The sequence below is a fragment of the Schistocerca piceifrons genome, chromosome 3, assembly GCF_021461385.2.
Source record: "Schistocerca piceifrons isolate TAMUIC-IGC-003096 chromosome 3, iqSchPice1.1, whole genome shotgun sequence".
Classification (NCBI taxonomy): Eukaryota; Metazoa; Arthropoda; class Insecta; order Orthoptera; family Acrididae; genus Schistocerca; species Schistocerca piceifrons.
In genome coordinates this window covers 791,535,220-791,549,912 of record NC_060140.1, presented here as the reverse complement: position 1 = coordinate 791,549,912, position 14,693 = coordinate 791,535,220, and the positions used below count along the sequence as shown (strand labels likewise).

Sequence of the window (14,693 nt, the reverse complement as noted above, 5' to 3'; positions counted from 1 at the left end):
CTTTGCTTGCTTTAGTACGCTTTCTGCTACAGAATTTCACAGCAGGAGCCGATGAGCGTTCGTCTTAAGATTCTGGAAAAAACAAGGAAATCTTTTACTGAATTTAATCATATCTTGCACTGTTAGCAGAATCCAGAAAGTTGACCCATATAACCTCGAGAACGATATCATTATGAACTGAGCAGAACAATACTCTGGGATGTCAGAAGTCATGGGACAGCGATACGCGCATATACAGATGGTAGTAGTATCGCGTACAGTGTGTTGTCGGAGCTGTCATTTGTACTCAGGTGATTCATGTGAAAAGGTTTCTTACGTGATCGTGACCGCAGGACGGGAAGCAACAGTCTTTGAGCGCTGAATGGTAGTTGGAGCTAGACGCGTGGGACATTCTGTGGTATCGATAGTGTTGTGTACATAGTTCCGCGTAGTCAGCGCGTACACAACTTTCCCACTAGAGCGCGCCCCACTATGCACAACAGCGCAGGCGCAGCGCTCGTCCGTCTCCGCACTACGAGATGGCGCTGCCGTAGAGCCGGACCAAATTCTGCTTCCGCCGATCCGCGTATTAATATGTAACGCAGCCAATGAGATTGCTGCTAATGTAGAACCTTTTCTCCTCGCGGATCACACTTGCGCAGTGATACCTGAACGCGCGAGGTATTATAAGGAGTGTACAGACCTCCGATTAGTCAGTCTGCATTTGTCTGCACCAGTCTGTACCAGCCTGCATTAGTCTGTACCAGTGTATAGTCAAGTTTCAGTCTGCGCCTAATAAGATTACCATATTCCTGTACATAGCCATGAAGATAAATGAATAGACACTTCGTCAAGTATTAGAGATATGTGCGAATAAGATTAACGTACCAAGACCAAAGGAATTTCAGATTGTCAATTGTAAACAGCATCCAGAATCAAGTTACGTAATGTCTATGCGTTTTATTATTTTAATAAATGTGTGTGGAAATTAATCAAGTTCTGTTTAAAGTTGGTCACCGTCAATCTGCTACTCTAAGCGTGCAAGTGGTATTTCTATCGTCTGACCAAACGAAAGAAGATAAACACGTCACGATAAGACCACGAGACATATTGCTGACACTCGCCTATTTCGTTAGATGTACTGAAGGTCTTACAATACGCACACCACAGAGCTACGATGCCACGGCGTAGGTGTAAGTTCGTAGGTTAGCACTACGACACCGACACAGTCGACAGCGCCCTCTAGCCGGCGCTGTGCAGCTCTAGAGTGCCACTGCAGATTCAGCCCATTTGATTCCTAGCCGACGACCAAGCAACTTAGCTCTACTTCATAGGGGGCTAGCCATTACAGACTTCGTTACTTCAGCATTAGAAAATTTTAGCGAAATGCAGGAAGATCTGCAGCGGATAGGCACTTGGTGCAGGGAGTGGCAACAGACCCTTAACATAGACAAATGTAATGTATTTCGAATACATAGTAAGAAGGATCCTTTATTGAATGATTATATGATAGCGGAACAAACACTGGTAGCAGTTACTTCTGTAAAATATCTGGGAGTATGCGTGCGGAACGATTTGAAGTGGAATGATCATATAAAATTAATTGTTGGTAAGGCGGGTGCCAGGTTGAGATTCATTGGGAGAGTCCTTAGAAAATGTAGTCCATCAACAAAGGAGGTGGCTTACAAAACACTCGTCCGACCTATACTTGAGTACCAGATCGGGTTGACGGAGGAGAGAGAGAATATTCAAAAAAGAGCGCGCGTTTTGTCACAGGGTTATTTGGTAAGCGTGATAGCGTTACGGAGATGTTTAGCAAACTCAAGTGGCAGACTCTGCAAGAGAGGCGCTCTGCATCGCGGTGTAGCTTGCTGTCCAGGTTTCGAGAGGGTTCGTTTCTGGATGAGGTATCGAATATATTGCTTCCCCCTACTTATACCCCCCGAGGAGATCAGGAATGTAAAATTAGAGAGATTCGATCGCGCACGGAGGCTTTCCGCGAACCATACGCGACTGGAACAGAAAAGAGAGGTAATGACAGTGGCACGTAAAGTGCCCTCCGCCACACACCGTTGGGTGGCTTGCGGAGTATAAATGTAGATGTAGATGTAGATGTAGTTACTTCAATAACAGTTTGTCCTACTAGTAATGGCTATTAGCGTTGATGCCTACCCAGCTTCGCACCTACGTGCTCTTCAATGCAAAGATACGTATGTCATTGACTACTATTCTCTATTAAATGTTATGTAAAGTTAAACGCAGTACCGAAGCATTTCACCTTTTCCTGCTCCTACTCACTTCGTACATTCGGCCTACTCTTCAGTTTACAGAAGCAGAGGCACGCGCCGCCTTCCAGGCGGGAGACAAACATTCCAGTGTGGAAATCGTTGTGGAATTCAATATCCGAGATCCACAGAGCCCGGAATGTCCCAATAATGCCAGATTTCAGGCATTACCTCTCTCCATGAACAACACAGTGGCCGACGGCCTTCACTTAACGATACAGAGCAGCGGCGTTCGCGTAGAGCTGAAAGTTATCAGTGATAGCAGACAAGCAAGTTTGCCTGAAATAACGCCATAAATCAATGTGGGATGTACGACGGACGTAAAAGTTAGGATAGTGCAGCAAAATTTGGAGCATATAGACTATGACAGCTGACAACCGACGGGACTGTCTTTGCTAACAGCAAGACATCGTCTGCAGCTCCTCTCGTGCGCTCGAGACCATTTCGGATGGTAGAGTTCGAGTGCGGCACAGAGCCCAAGAAGCCATGCACCCAGGTTGTCAACAAGGCAGTGTCCAAACTGATGGTGGTTTCATAATGGAGTGGGCTGTGTTGACGTGGAATGGACTGGATCCTCTGGTCAAACTGAACTGATCATTGACTGTAAATGGAAGCTCGGCTGCTTGGAGACCATTTGTAGCCCTCATGGACTTCATATCCAAACACATACCGGTAGAAAGAATGTCGCACAAAAGTAATTTGGCACCACGCTGTTGGATGGGCACATAATCACTTTATAAGTCATTTTGCTAATCATGGAAAACAAACTGATAACTTCATTCGACACTGGGTGTCACTTTTTAGAGACGTGATAAGCACCACCTTTTTGGGCTGAGTCCAGCTACACATTGCGTAAGCGGAACTGCAAACATCGCGTTGTTGCAGGTGAAATCTGACAGTTTGGTTGCTGAGTAGACGTGCCTTCTTTGACATTAGACATTACAGTGCAGTAATGGCGACATTTTCAAGTTTTAGTGATGTGCACGGTCACAAGAATTTCAAATGCTGAGGGACTCTGACTGCACTCGGAATGATTTGCACTTGGGTGCATTTGCAATCAAATTGGTTAGCCGATACTGTAATTTTTGGGTGGATTTGTTATTTTAAAAGTGTTATTGAACAACATAAATTCAATATTTTATGCACAGTCATGGCAGTAATTTGTCCAATTTTGTGGAACGTAAATAGATTTCGTTGAGTTTACAAAGGGCTTGCTGACTCTAAACTTGACTTTCCGGCTTCATTGTAACAGTCAAGCTGAACTGCTTGCATTATTGACTAACACTGAGCTCTCTGGAACTGTTTAACTGTGAGTGAACTAGTATTATCCTCTCTCTACTTAGTAGCTCCTGTTGTCTTTATTAATTCCTGCGAATCAAATTTTTCTAAAAATTCTGCCTTTTTCAAAACACGTTATATTAGGCATAAAACAGAGATTTACAAACCAAGCTTTCTTTTATCCAAGTTCGTAAATAACTCGTCATTTACAGCCAATAATAGACTTGTTCTTATATCCCTTTTATTATTTTTGCAGACATACTTCCTTTCACTGTCATGCTGTTGGCCGGCCGGAGTGGCAGAGCGGTTTTAGACGCTTCAGTCTGGAACCGCGCGACCGCTACGGTCGCAGGTTCGAATCCTGCCTCGGGCATGGATGTGTGTGATGTCCTTAGGTTAGTTAGGTTTAAGTAGTTCTAAGTTCTAGGGTACTGATGACCTCAGCTGTTAAGTCCCACAGTGCTCAGAGCCATTTTTTGTCCTGCTGTTGTGACATCCAACATAAAATTTTAATCATTACATAGTTATGGAAGATTTCCATCAAAGTTGTAAGGATGGTTCTAATAAGGGAGACGAGATGGTTGTGAGCAGATGCACCTGCCTTTTCGTCCCATGGCAGGTGCATGCACGAGACATGACCAGACCATTTCTCAGAGAAGCATTGCGCAGATTCAGCTGACTGGTCATGTACGAGAAATGAGAGGTCCATATCACGGAGAAGCATTGCACAAATGCACTTGACCAGTCATGTGGGTGACAGGCGGATGTGTAAGACACGACTGGACCATTTCACAGAGAAGAGTCGCACAAATGCACCTGACCAGATGTGCTGTGGCAGGCGAATGTGCAAGGTATGGCCATATTGTTTCTCAGAGAAGTATCACACAGGAGCACCTACCTGGTCATACCATGGCATACGTGTGTGTGAGACATGAGCGGACCGTTCGTCAGAGAAGAGTTACCCAGAAGCACTTGACCGGTCATGCTACAGTGGGTGCATGTGCGTGACATGACTGGACCTTTCTCAGAGAAGAGGTGTGCAGACGCACATGACCACTCACGCCACGGCAGGTATATGAGCGAGACCTGACCAGACTGTTACTCGAAGAAGTGTTGTGCAGTTACACCTGACCAGTCGTATATGGTGTGAGACACGACTGGACTGTTTTTCAGAGAAGCGTTGCGCAGATGTATCTGATCGGTCGTGCTGTGGCAGATACGCGTGCAAGACATATTTCTGAGAGAACCATTGAGCAGATGCACCTCACCAATTGTGCTGTTTCAAGTGCATGTGTGAGACATGGCCGGACTGTTTCTTGGAGAAGAGTCGGGCAAATATACATGACCAGTCGAGCCGTGATGGTCGCATATGTGAGATACAATCAGCCCATTTCTCAGAGAAGCATTGTGCAGGTGCACTTGACCAATCTTACCATGCCACGCAGTCGCCTTAACCGCTTTGGCTATCCAAGCAAGCTCCCAAGACCCAAATTTACATATGTCACGGAGTTCACAGCCCTTATGCTCGCACATTTCGTGATTCCTGCACAGCGAGACACGAATATTTTATCGCCATTTTAACCTATCGAGGCATGGATACATCAGGGATTGGTTATACTGTGTGTGTGTGGAGTGGTATGCTCAGATAGCCGAAATGGTTAAGGCAACTCCTCACGATAAGCGTGAAATCCAGGTTCTACTCTTGGTCCGGCACAAATTTTCACATGTTGCTAACAGCTGAAGTCAATCCATATTCACGAAATGGGAATAATTTTTGTAATATTTATCGCAGCTGTAATCTTCACAGCAGTATCTGTTCCTTGAGACATTCCTACAGATCTGATCGCATTGGTAATGTGAAGGCACAGACAGTATAAACACAGGCTTGGTAACCAGCCACGATGTATCCATGCCTCGATGAACTAAAATGACGATAAAATAATTGTCTTTCCCTGCCCAGGAATCACGAAATTTGTGAATGTAAGTCGTTTTAGAAGTCTGGTTCGGTCCTGAAGGCGTGCTCGGATAGCCGAAGTGATGAAGTAGGAAATCCAGGTTCGAGTCCTGTTCCGGCACAAATTTTCATGTGTCACAAATAATTGAAGTCAATCTATATCGACGAATTGCGAATCCTTTTTATAATGTCGAATTTGTGCATATTCCTTCGGAACACGTTCAATGGTCCTGCGTAGGGTGGCTGTAGTGCCGGTCTAACCCTGTCATCGCACAGCATGACATAATCACAGTAACGCAGCACTTCATGCTCGAACACCTTGTGGGTTGAGTGCAGTGTGGGCAGCGGCACATGCGCGTGTCTGATGTCTGCACACGTTGAATCAGAGCAGAAAGGTCCGTCTGTTCGGGAGCCTGCGTCGGTAAGCCGAAATCGGCAGGCAGTATTAGAAACTCGCCGTAGAGAATTTCGGATGGCGATGCTTGCAGATCCTCTTTGAATGCTATTTGTACTCCTAACAGTGACCACGGTAAAGTTTTTCAGCAAAACGCCTCGTGGTACATGAGAGCGGCTTTAAGTATTGAGTGCCAGCGCTCGGTCATCCCGTTGCTCTGCGGGTGATATGCTGTCGCGCCGTTGCGCTTAATGCCGCAGAGGTTGCATAGGTCTTCGAATAGCGTCGATTCTAACTGTCGGTTCTTATTATCTTGTATGAGCAGAGTCGGGCAATCCAATTATCTGTGAATGCGTGAGCCGTCGATTGTGCTGTGATGTCCTTCGGTGGAATCGCTCAGACACATCGGGACGCTCTGTCGATTACTCACAACAAGTATTTACATAGGTTAAAAGTCGCTTAATGAAATACACAGCTGTAACCGTATTTTTTATTAAAGACGGTAGATATCAGTCTAGGATCAGACTATCATCGGATCCATTGCTCCAAAGAAGAAAAAACAAACAGGAAGTGCTAATACATAGCTATTACGTGAACAGACATTAAATGTATGACCTCACATATTAATATAAAACAGTACTTACAAAAACTTCTCAACTATGCATTGACACAATTGGAATAACGATTATAAGTTGTAGACTGTCCCATTACAAAAATTAGCTGCATTTGCCTCACATATATGTTCTATAAATTTCAGGAACGCTTGTGGGTGCTTGTTATCAGGTACTGAACTGAACAGATCAAAGACGTTCAATGGGGACCTGAAGGCTTAGCAAAAATATAGTGACTACTGATTAAATCGACTATCAGCAGATCAGAGATCCCAACACTACAGCTAGTTAAATTACTGAACGACTACACTAGATGTTGCAACGTTATTAGTTCAATAGCAGACTATTATTGTTTTTAATGATCTCGATAAAAAAATTGTAAGATATACTTAAGTAAACTGAGAACCACTTACATTTCAGTACAGGTCGGTGAGTGTCATACAGATTACACTGCTGAAATACTTCACTAGCAGTCATCCATTCAGCGTGGGCCCGAGGGGCTGGGGAAGCGGTATGGCCAACAATAGATGGCCTCATTCTTAATGCGCGTTGATCGAAACGGAACGAACACTAAGTCGTATTACACGGTTGACAAGGGGTCACCAATACGAAAGATTTCGCTATGGTGTGTAAGGAAAATTGCAATAACGCAGACGAGACGATGCATTGCGATCGAACGATACAAAAACGTAACTGTCCAGTCGCGTGTCTCACAGAAAATTGGAGTCTTTATTTCACAGATATTCTCGTTCCCCACCCACACTCACTCTTCCCAGCAACGTTTACGCCTTCGAGTAATTCTATCGATGTCGATATCCCCCAAATAGGGATCAAATTTGCACTAGCCGCCCCAACGACAAATGCGGCAACAGGACGCAAGTCATGGTTACATGCTAGTCCACAACTTCCCTCAGCATTGATATGATTAACATCTAGTTGGAGGTAAAAACCTGTCAGTAATTATGATGAACTCCCAGGGTACTATTCATTGCTCATGCAATGTAACTGCTGCTCGATACTGTACTGTGGATTGAATGGCTGTTGGTTACCATCCAATGTACTTTCGCTGGTCCTATTTCGATTTTCATACAAAAAATAAGAGAAACAATCAAGCCTAGATTAGGATTCTCTTTTTAGAAAGCTGAGCAAAAGTTGATCCAACACAGACCTATCTATAGTTGTGCACGCTATTTTGATGAGCATCTACATTTTTTAATTTTTTCATAATGCTTAAGAGGTTTTAAGAGGTTCGTGGTTGTGTCTTGCGTAAATTACATCTACATAAACATCGGTACTTTGCAATAATCATGTTAATGTGATTAGCAGAGAGTTCAAAGAACCAAAAAAATGATTCAAATGGCTCTGAGCATTATGAAACTTAACTGCTGTGGTCATCAGTCCCCTAGAACTTAGAACTACTTAAACCTAACTAACCTAAGGACATCACATACGTCCATGCCCGAGGCAGGATTCGAACCTGCGACCGTAGCGGTCACGCGGTTCCTGACTGTAGCGCCTAGAACCGCACGGCCACTCCGACCGGCTCAAAGAACCACTTTCACATTTTTTGTCGATCGCTCCACTCTAATAAGCCGTGGGAAACATGAACAAATAAACCTGTTACATTCTTTCGCTGCCCCTGTTTCAGATTTACTACGAGCATTTCGTTAAGACTACTGGAGAGTTCTGAGTGTAGCGTATTATTTCAGAGAACAAATTAAGAACATCTACACCACCTACTTCTGCGTTTTCTTTCTATATCGATCCGTGCACTGTACTGCACGGTACCAGCATCTTCCAAAAAACCGCGAGTGGAAACGTGGTTAGCAGGGTGTCATATCTCGGGTGTTATTAATCACAGAGATAAGGGTTCAAGTGCTTTGGATAGCCCTTGGCCTAGGGACCATTCGTATGCCTGTCGGGAGAACGAACATACTATAGCTATCGCTGAGTAAAGGGTCAGAGTTTAAAGATTACACACTTTCTGCAACTCGGTTCAAATCGGTTGGTCCTTTCTTATTACGTGTGTCCTAAGGTGGGCTTTAGTTGACTTATAAAAGGCTCATTTGTTCATGGGCCATTTCTGAGAAAATGATTTTTAGATACAAGACGTACCAGTTTTGGGATAGACCAATTCTATAATTTTTGTTTCCGGCAGACCGTCGAAATATTTAACATATATTCTCGAGGAATTTCGAAACTTTTTCCGACGTGCAGAAACCCTCCAAAGCCGGCATTTATCTGATTTTGCATCGTGGGCCGCAATTGTTTAAATAATTAACTATAGCAAATGGCTCAACTTTTAAATGTACATTCTTTAGAGATGAATCTAGGAACGTCATTTTCCTGTTTTAGTAAATCTGTATCGAGTATCAAAATACATACCAAGAACCATGATTTTTGGGTGCGAAAAGTACAAATTGTGAAGATGGCCACTTCTGAAATTCTGTTCATAGTTAATTTTTACCACATGTTGTTAAGATCTTGTTTCCGTGGAACCTTAAACTTTTTTCAGTATCATTATCCGTTACCGACGTCCAGAGGTTCAAAGTTACGTACTTACGAACGTAAAATATGCACGTAATATTTGGTCTAAGGTGTAAATGTAGATTTAAAAGGAGTCTCAACATATCAAAAAGGAACTTAAAATTACTGCCAAAAATTACGTAAAACTGGAGTCTACAAAATCAGTAGAACATTTCTTATAACATTTTTACTCTTTTAAACTACCAACCTTGGGCCCGGCGCTTTTGGTGAATTTCGGTCGATGAACGAAGTATCCAGTAAAAATGTGAAGCAAACGATTTTGTGCTACTCTCACATTATGCATATTTATTTGTTGTCTATACTTGTCAAGGAATATATATGTATCGAAGTACATAAAGGAAATGTGTGAAAATTTTACTGTCCTACACAATTTGTTTTATACTCTACGAGCATAAGCAGCACACCCTGATGTAGCAGGGAAGATAAGGGAACCAGCGAAAAAATGCACCTGTCAGAGCACAAAAAAGGTAAATATGTTCCTCTATAAGACTCTCTCTATACTGCTAAAATCTCATTTCACTACATTGCACTGTTGGTATCTTTGCAAGCAGAAAGTTGCAGAAATTTATTTAGAATTAGGGTAATGTTGTCATCAACGGAGCAACTAACCTTTTTCTGGAACTGAAGGAAATCCAATGTTTGAAATGTTCTGAAACTGAACATCAGAAATCCTCATTTAACCTACATTGTAGGATATAGGGCTTATTCCTGAAATACTTTGAACACCATCTCGAAAAAATTCTGAAATATTTTCAGAAAAGGTCTGTTCATGTACACCTGTTTCTATCACTGGAACAGTTGAATTTCATGACTGGACCATTAGATGTATGTCCAAAATTTCTTGATTAAACCCCTGTCATTCGAGTATAACGACTGGATGAATTTGAATATGGCCACACAGTGTAATTAAGAAAGAGAAAGGGTGATTAAGTGGATATTAATTTTAATATGAGTGAAGAACGTTGAATCTGAGCATAAAAAAAACTACGTACAATTCTAAACTGACATTATTACGAAGTGATGTGAAATTTAGGCTATTTTAAAAAATAAACTACAAGGCAGTACAAACTCTGCGTAACTCAGGGACTTATCTGCGATTAAAATAAAAGTTTCTTTTACTGTTCTTGCTATCTTCAGAGCAAGTTACATGCATCCCCTTCCTACTTGCCACGCACTGAATTTTGTCTTCCATTGATCGATTTCGACATAGCTCACTAAGCAAATCACTGGTGTTGGTGCTTTAAGTTCGATGCACTATAGGTAGGTTTCTCTTTAGGTTAGCGGGAGGTTTAGCTCTACTTCGCAATTGATCCTTGTATTGAGAGCTTGGCAGTACTAAACCTTTATGTATGGCTTTTCTAGACCTGGCCTTCGGTGACGTGACAGCTTTAGGTATACAAGGAATGTCTGCTAAAAGAACAGCCAAAGACTGGGTCTAACAATGTTTTTTCCTTTGTCCTTTGCAGTTGTTGGTAATCATGCTGAGATTGCTAAGAATGATGTTGAACTTAATGCCCATTCCATCACTGTTGGTGGTGATAATAATAAAAATCTGACACATGCTATATGGCATGTTTTATGCAAAATATTCTGTAGTTAGACATACTAAAACGTTTACTATTCCTCCCTAAACGTTGTGTATTCGCTTTAGCAGCTCCCGTAAATAAAGTTCTCGTGTAGAAAAAGAATAAACTCAGTCATTTTCTGCTACATGCAGACATCATTTACATAAGAGTCACTGAACAGGCAATACATACTGGGTCTGCCAACCGGTAGTGAGAACCGCTTGTAGAAAACTGACAGCGACGACAAAGCCCAGAATGTAAGCGTACCGCCGTAATTTTTCTGGAGCGTTTGTGTTTCTTTCTTCCTCTTTCCTTCACTGTTTCCTTCCACACCGTTTATTCCTCTCTGGCTACCACGCCAGTGACTCCACTTCGTTAGGGGACCATACGTGGAGATTGTGTAGGTTAAGTGGCCGCCACTGTAATTGCAGGTGCCACGACCTCCGCTTCTAGACATATTTTTCACTCTAATGTAGTCTCTTTGATGTGCGTCGCGTGATGACAATCACGGCTTTAACCGTGCCCCACGAGCGACTTAACAGGTCGTATTCTCCTCCACAGGGGCGCGATAATATCTCTGAATCACAAATTTCAACCACTGCGGTGTCATGAATGAATTAGGATTCCTAAGCGTGTATCACTGGGGCCAAATCCCGGAAATGCTCTTGTTTTTAAACAGTCGGATAAAAGACATGGAATTCAGACTGTGCGAAGCACGTACAAATAACCTCACAATCTACTTCACTACACATTTATTCGTAACTATAGCATTTGAAATAGCACACTGTCACTACTGCATTGCTCACGAGATTTCAGATGAAAAGACACAGACTTGGAAACGACTGCGCCCAAAAGGCGGGTTCATCAGAAGCTTCTAAATCAAATCTGTACGGCTTCAGTTATCCATGAAAGGGTGTAGAGGAAGCAGTGTACGCTTCTTCGTCACAATAATATGCACCCTTGCGCTGGACGAAATAGCAAACTCCCTAGATTTAAATACAGGGTGTTAAATACCTCGTCTACAGAATGTAAGTGTGTTTAGAGGAGATAAAATGAAACATTATTTTATATGACGAACTTGTCTCGGGTGCTCCGTTTCCTGCCAAATTTCTATGACCGTTTTGACGCTAGCGATACTTGGAGACGGCGTTCAAACGGTCCCGAGATGGCTGTTGTTTTGGAGATGTTGGTGAAAATGTTACCCTTTTACATTAATACAAACCTGGCATCTGCGTGCTGTCCGCCCCCGGTAGTTATTTTATCTGCGTGCTAAAACACTCTCTAAACAACCTCAGAATGTCTTTTTCTCAAAAAACGTGCCTAGAGAACTGTAACGGAGAGGTTAGGCCTTTTTTGAACAAGATAACACTGAGTTTAAAAAGAACGACTTGCAGTTATGAGTAATTACTAAATATGCCAGAACAAAGACAAAACATTCTTCCTTGTGTGCTGGAAGAGTGAAGCTGTAGCGTTGACACCGGGTGTAATTTGTCTCGTATTATGTGATTGTGTCTAAATAAAAATAAGTGTAAAGTACGGAGTAAGAGGAGTGCGATTGTTTCGCAGGTAATTATTCCTTTATTCTGTCGACAGCTTTGTTAACATGTACGATAATTTCAGATCAAAGTTTCTTGCCTCAAATTAGGACTTTTCCCTTTTTTATCAAAAGCTTTGTTACCACATTCAGTAATTTCTAGGCCAAGGTTTCTTCCCTCAAATTTCTACTTTTTCCTTTTTCATCATCCTTGCAAGACTGTGCGATCATCACGGATAGTTCCTGTATCGTTAAAGAGGATACATATTACGGAAAAAGAAGTTGTCCAGTGGTATGACACAAATGTTCATAACTGAACTACCACTTTACGTGAAGACAACCATTAATGATGACATGTTTATCGTCGTTGTACGCAAACTGCTGTTCCAGCTAGCGCAGAACGATTGCCAAGTATACGGCAGACATGCAAAACGTGGCGCTGTTGTTTCACTGCGCAGTACTCACCCGCGTTGCGCACAGCTCAGAACAGCGGCATCAGGTGTTCACTCTGCGACCTGTAACAGAAGAATGAGTCAGTAGAGAATAACTCCGTCAAGTAAACCAGGATTGTCGCTACTGAAGACCGAATCTGAAGAAAAACATAAAAACACAGACAGTTTGAAATTAAGTGTAATTTCTTGCCTTGGGATGGCCGCTTTGCAATTCTTTTGTTAAATTGTAAGCATTTAAAAAAATTAAAAAAATATTTTCGGTCAAGCAGTTATATCTCATGACGGACCTACGGTACCCATAAAATACAAAGATAAAGCGTAATATCGTGATAGGAATACATCATCCAAAACGCAACGCAAAAACTGATAGGCAAAATCCTCAAATGACTTTTCCTGTGATTAGACTTGTACGAGGGGCATTGAATAAGTAATGCGCCACATCTTTGTCTTCACCAATTTCGGTTGCAAAAATGTGGAATTTGTTGTGCGACATTTTGGAATATTCCCGCTTCAGTCCCTATAGTTTCACAAAGTTCTGATATGTGGCGTCGCTATAGGCTTCAAAATGGCGTTTGTAAAGGAGGTGCGTTCCAAGCAGAGAGCTGTCATTGAGTTTCTTTTGGCGGAAAACGAGAGCATCACAGATATTCATGAATATTTACAGAGACCTGGCAGTGATCAAACGCGCTGTGAGTCGTTGTTCGAGGCGTCTCATTATCGCAACTACATGGCGCAAACCTATCTGATCTCCCTCTTGCCGAGCGGCCGCACACGGCTGTGACTCCTGCAGTGTTGGAACAGGCCGACACTCTTATTCGAGGTGATGTACCGATCACAATAAAACATCTCGCTGCTGAACTGGACTGTATTGTTCTTCCTCTTCCGCTCTACAGTCGGAATCACGCATCTTCCGATTTCGTTCTTTTGGCCTAATGAAGGATGCCCTCCGCGGCAAGCAGTACGTGGATGATAGAGAGATTATTGAGGCATCAAGACGTTGGCTCTAGTAGAGTTGTACCATGAGGGCATGTATGTATCTATTTACGTATGTTAACTGGGGACCTAGAAAAGACGGGGAGGCTCCGTCCCTGCCGCAGCCGCAGTGGTCCACAACCCCACGACGACTACCGCAGTCCACTTCACCCATTCGCTGTGCCACACCGAACCGAGGGTTATTGTGCGGTTCGACCCCCAGTGGTCCCCCCCCCCCCCCCCCAGGGAATGTCTCACACCAGACGAGTGTAACCCCTATGTTTCCGTGGTAGAGAAATGGTGATGTACTCGTACGTGGAGAACTTGTTTGCGCAGCAATCACCGACGTAGTGCAGCTGAGGCGGAATAAGGGAAACCAGCCCGCATTCGCCGAGGCAGATGGAAAACTGCCTAAAAACCATCCACAGACTGGCCGGCTCACCGGACCTCGACATAAGTCCACCGGGCGGATTCGTGCCGGGGACCAGGCGCTCCTTCCCGCTCCGGAAAGCCGTGCGTTAGACCGCACGGCCAACCGGGCGGGCCGGCCGGAGTGGCCGAGCGGTTCTAGGCGCTACAGTTTGGAACCGCGCTACAGCTACGGTCGCAGGTTCGAATCCTGCCTCGGGCATGGATGTCTGCGATGTCCTTAGGTTAGTTAGGTTTATGTAGTTCTAAGTTCTAGGGGACTGATGATCTCAGAAGTTAATTCCCATAGTGCTCAGAGCCATTTGAACCATTTAACCGGGCGGGCTACCATGAGGGCTTACAGGCCCTTCCAGAAAGGTGGTGTAGGGCTGTCGCAATGAACGGGGATTATGTTGAAAAATAAGGTTTTGTACTCAAAACAGTGAGGAATAAAATGGTGTATTGGAATCCTGAATAAACCCCAACTGATTTCGGAAATGACTGTATTGCATTGTCTAATGAACGCCCCTATTTTATTAGAACATTTCACCTTCAGCCACAACATTCCTATTTTTCAGTCCGGAACCGCGGGACTGCTACGGTCGCAGGTTCGAATCCTGCCTCGGGCATGGATGTGTGTGATGTCCTTTGCTTCGTTAGGTTTAAATAGTTCTAAGTTCTAGGGGACTGATGACCTAAGATGTTAAGTCCCAT

General features: G+C 43.4%; 1 long non-coding RNA gene across 1 annotated transcript in view; it reads right to left on the bottom strand.

Annotated features, from left to right (window-relative positions):
- The window catches only part of LOC124790118, a 969,286-nt gene that overhangs the window by 206,584 nt on the left and 748,009 nt on the right, over positions 1-14,693 (bottom strand). Inside the window, exon 3 of the long non-coding RNA XR_007016228.1 lies at positions 12,613-12,662. This is a non-coding gene — a long non-coding RNA (uncharacterized LOC124790118). The remainder of the gene's footprint in view (positions 1-12,612; positions 12,663-14,693) is intronic.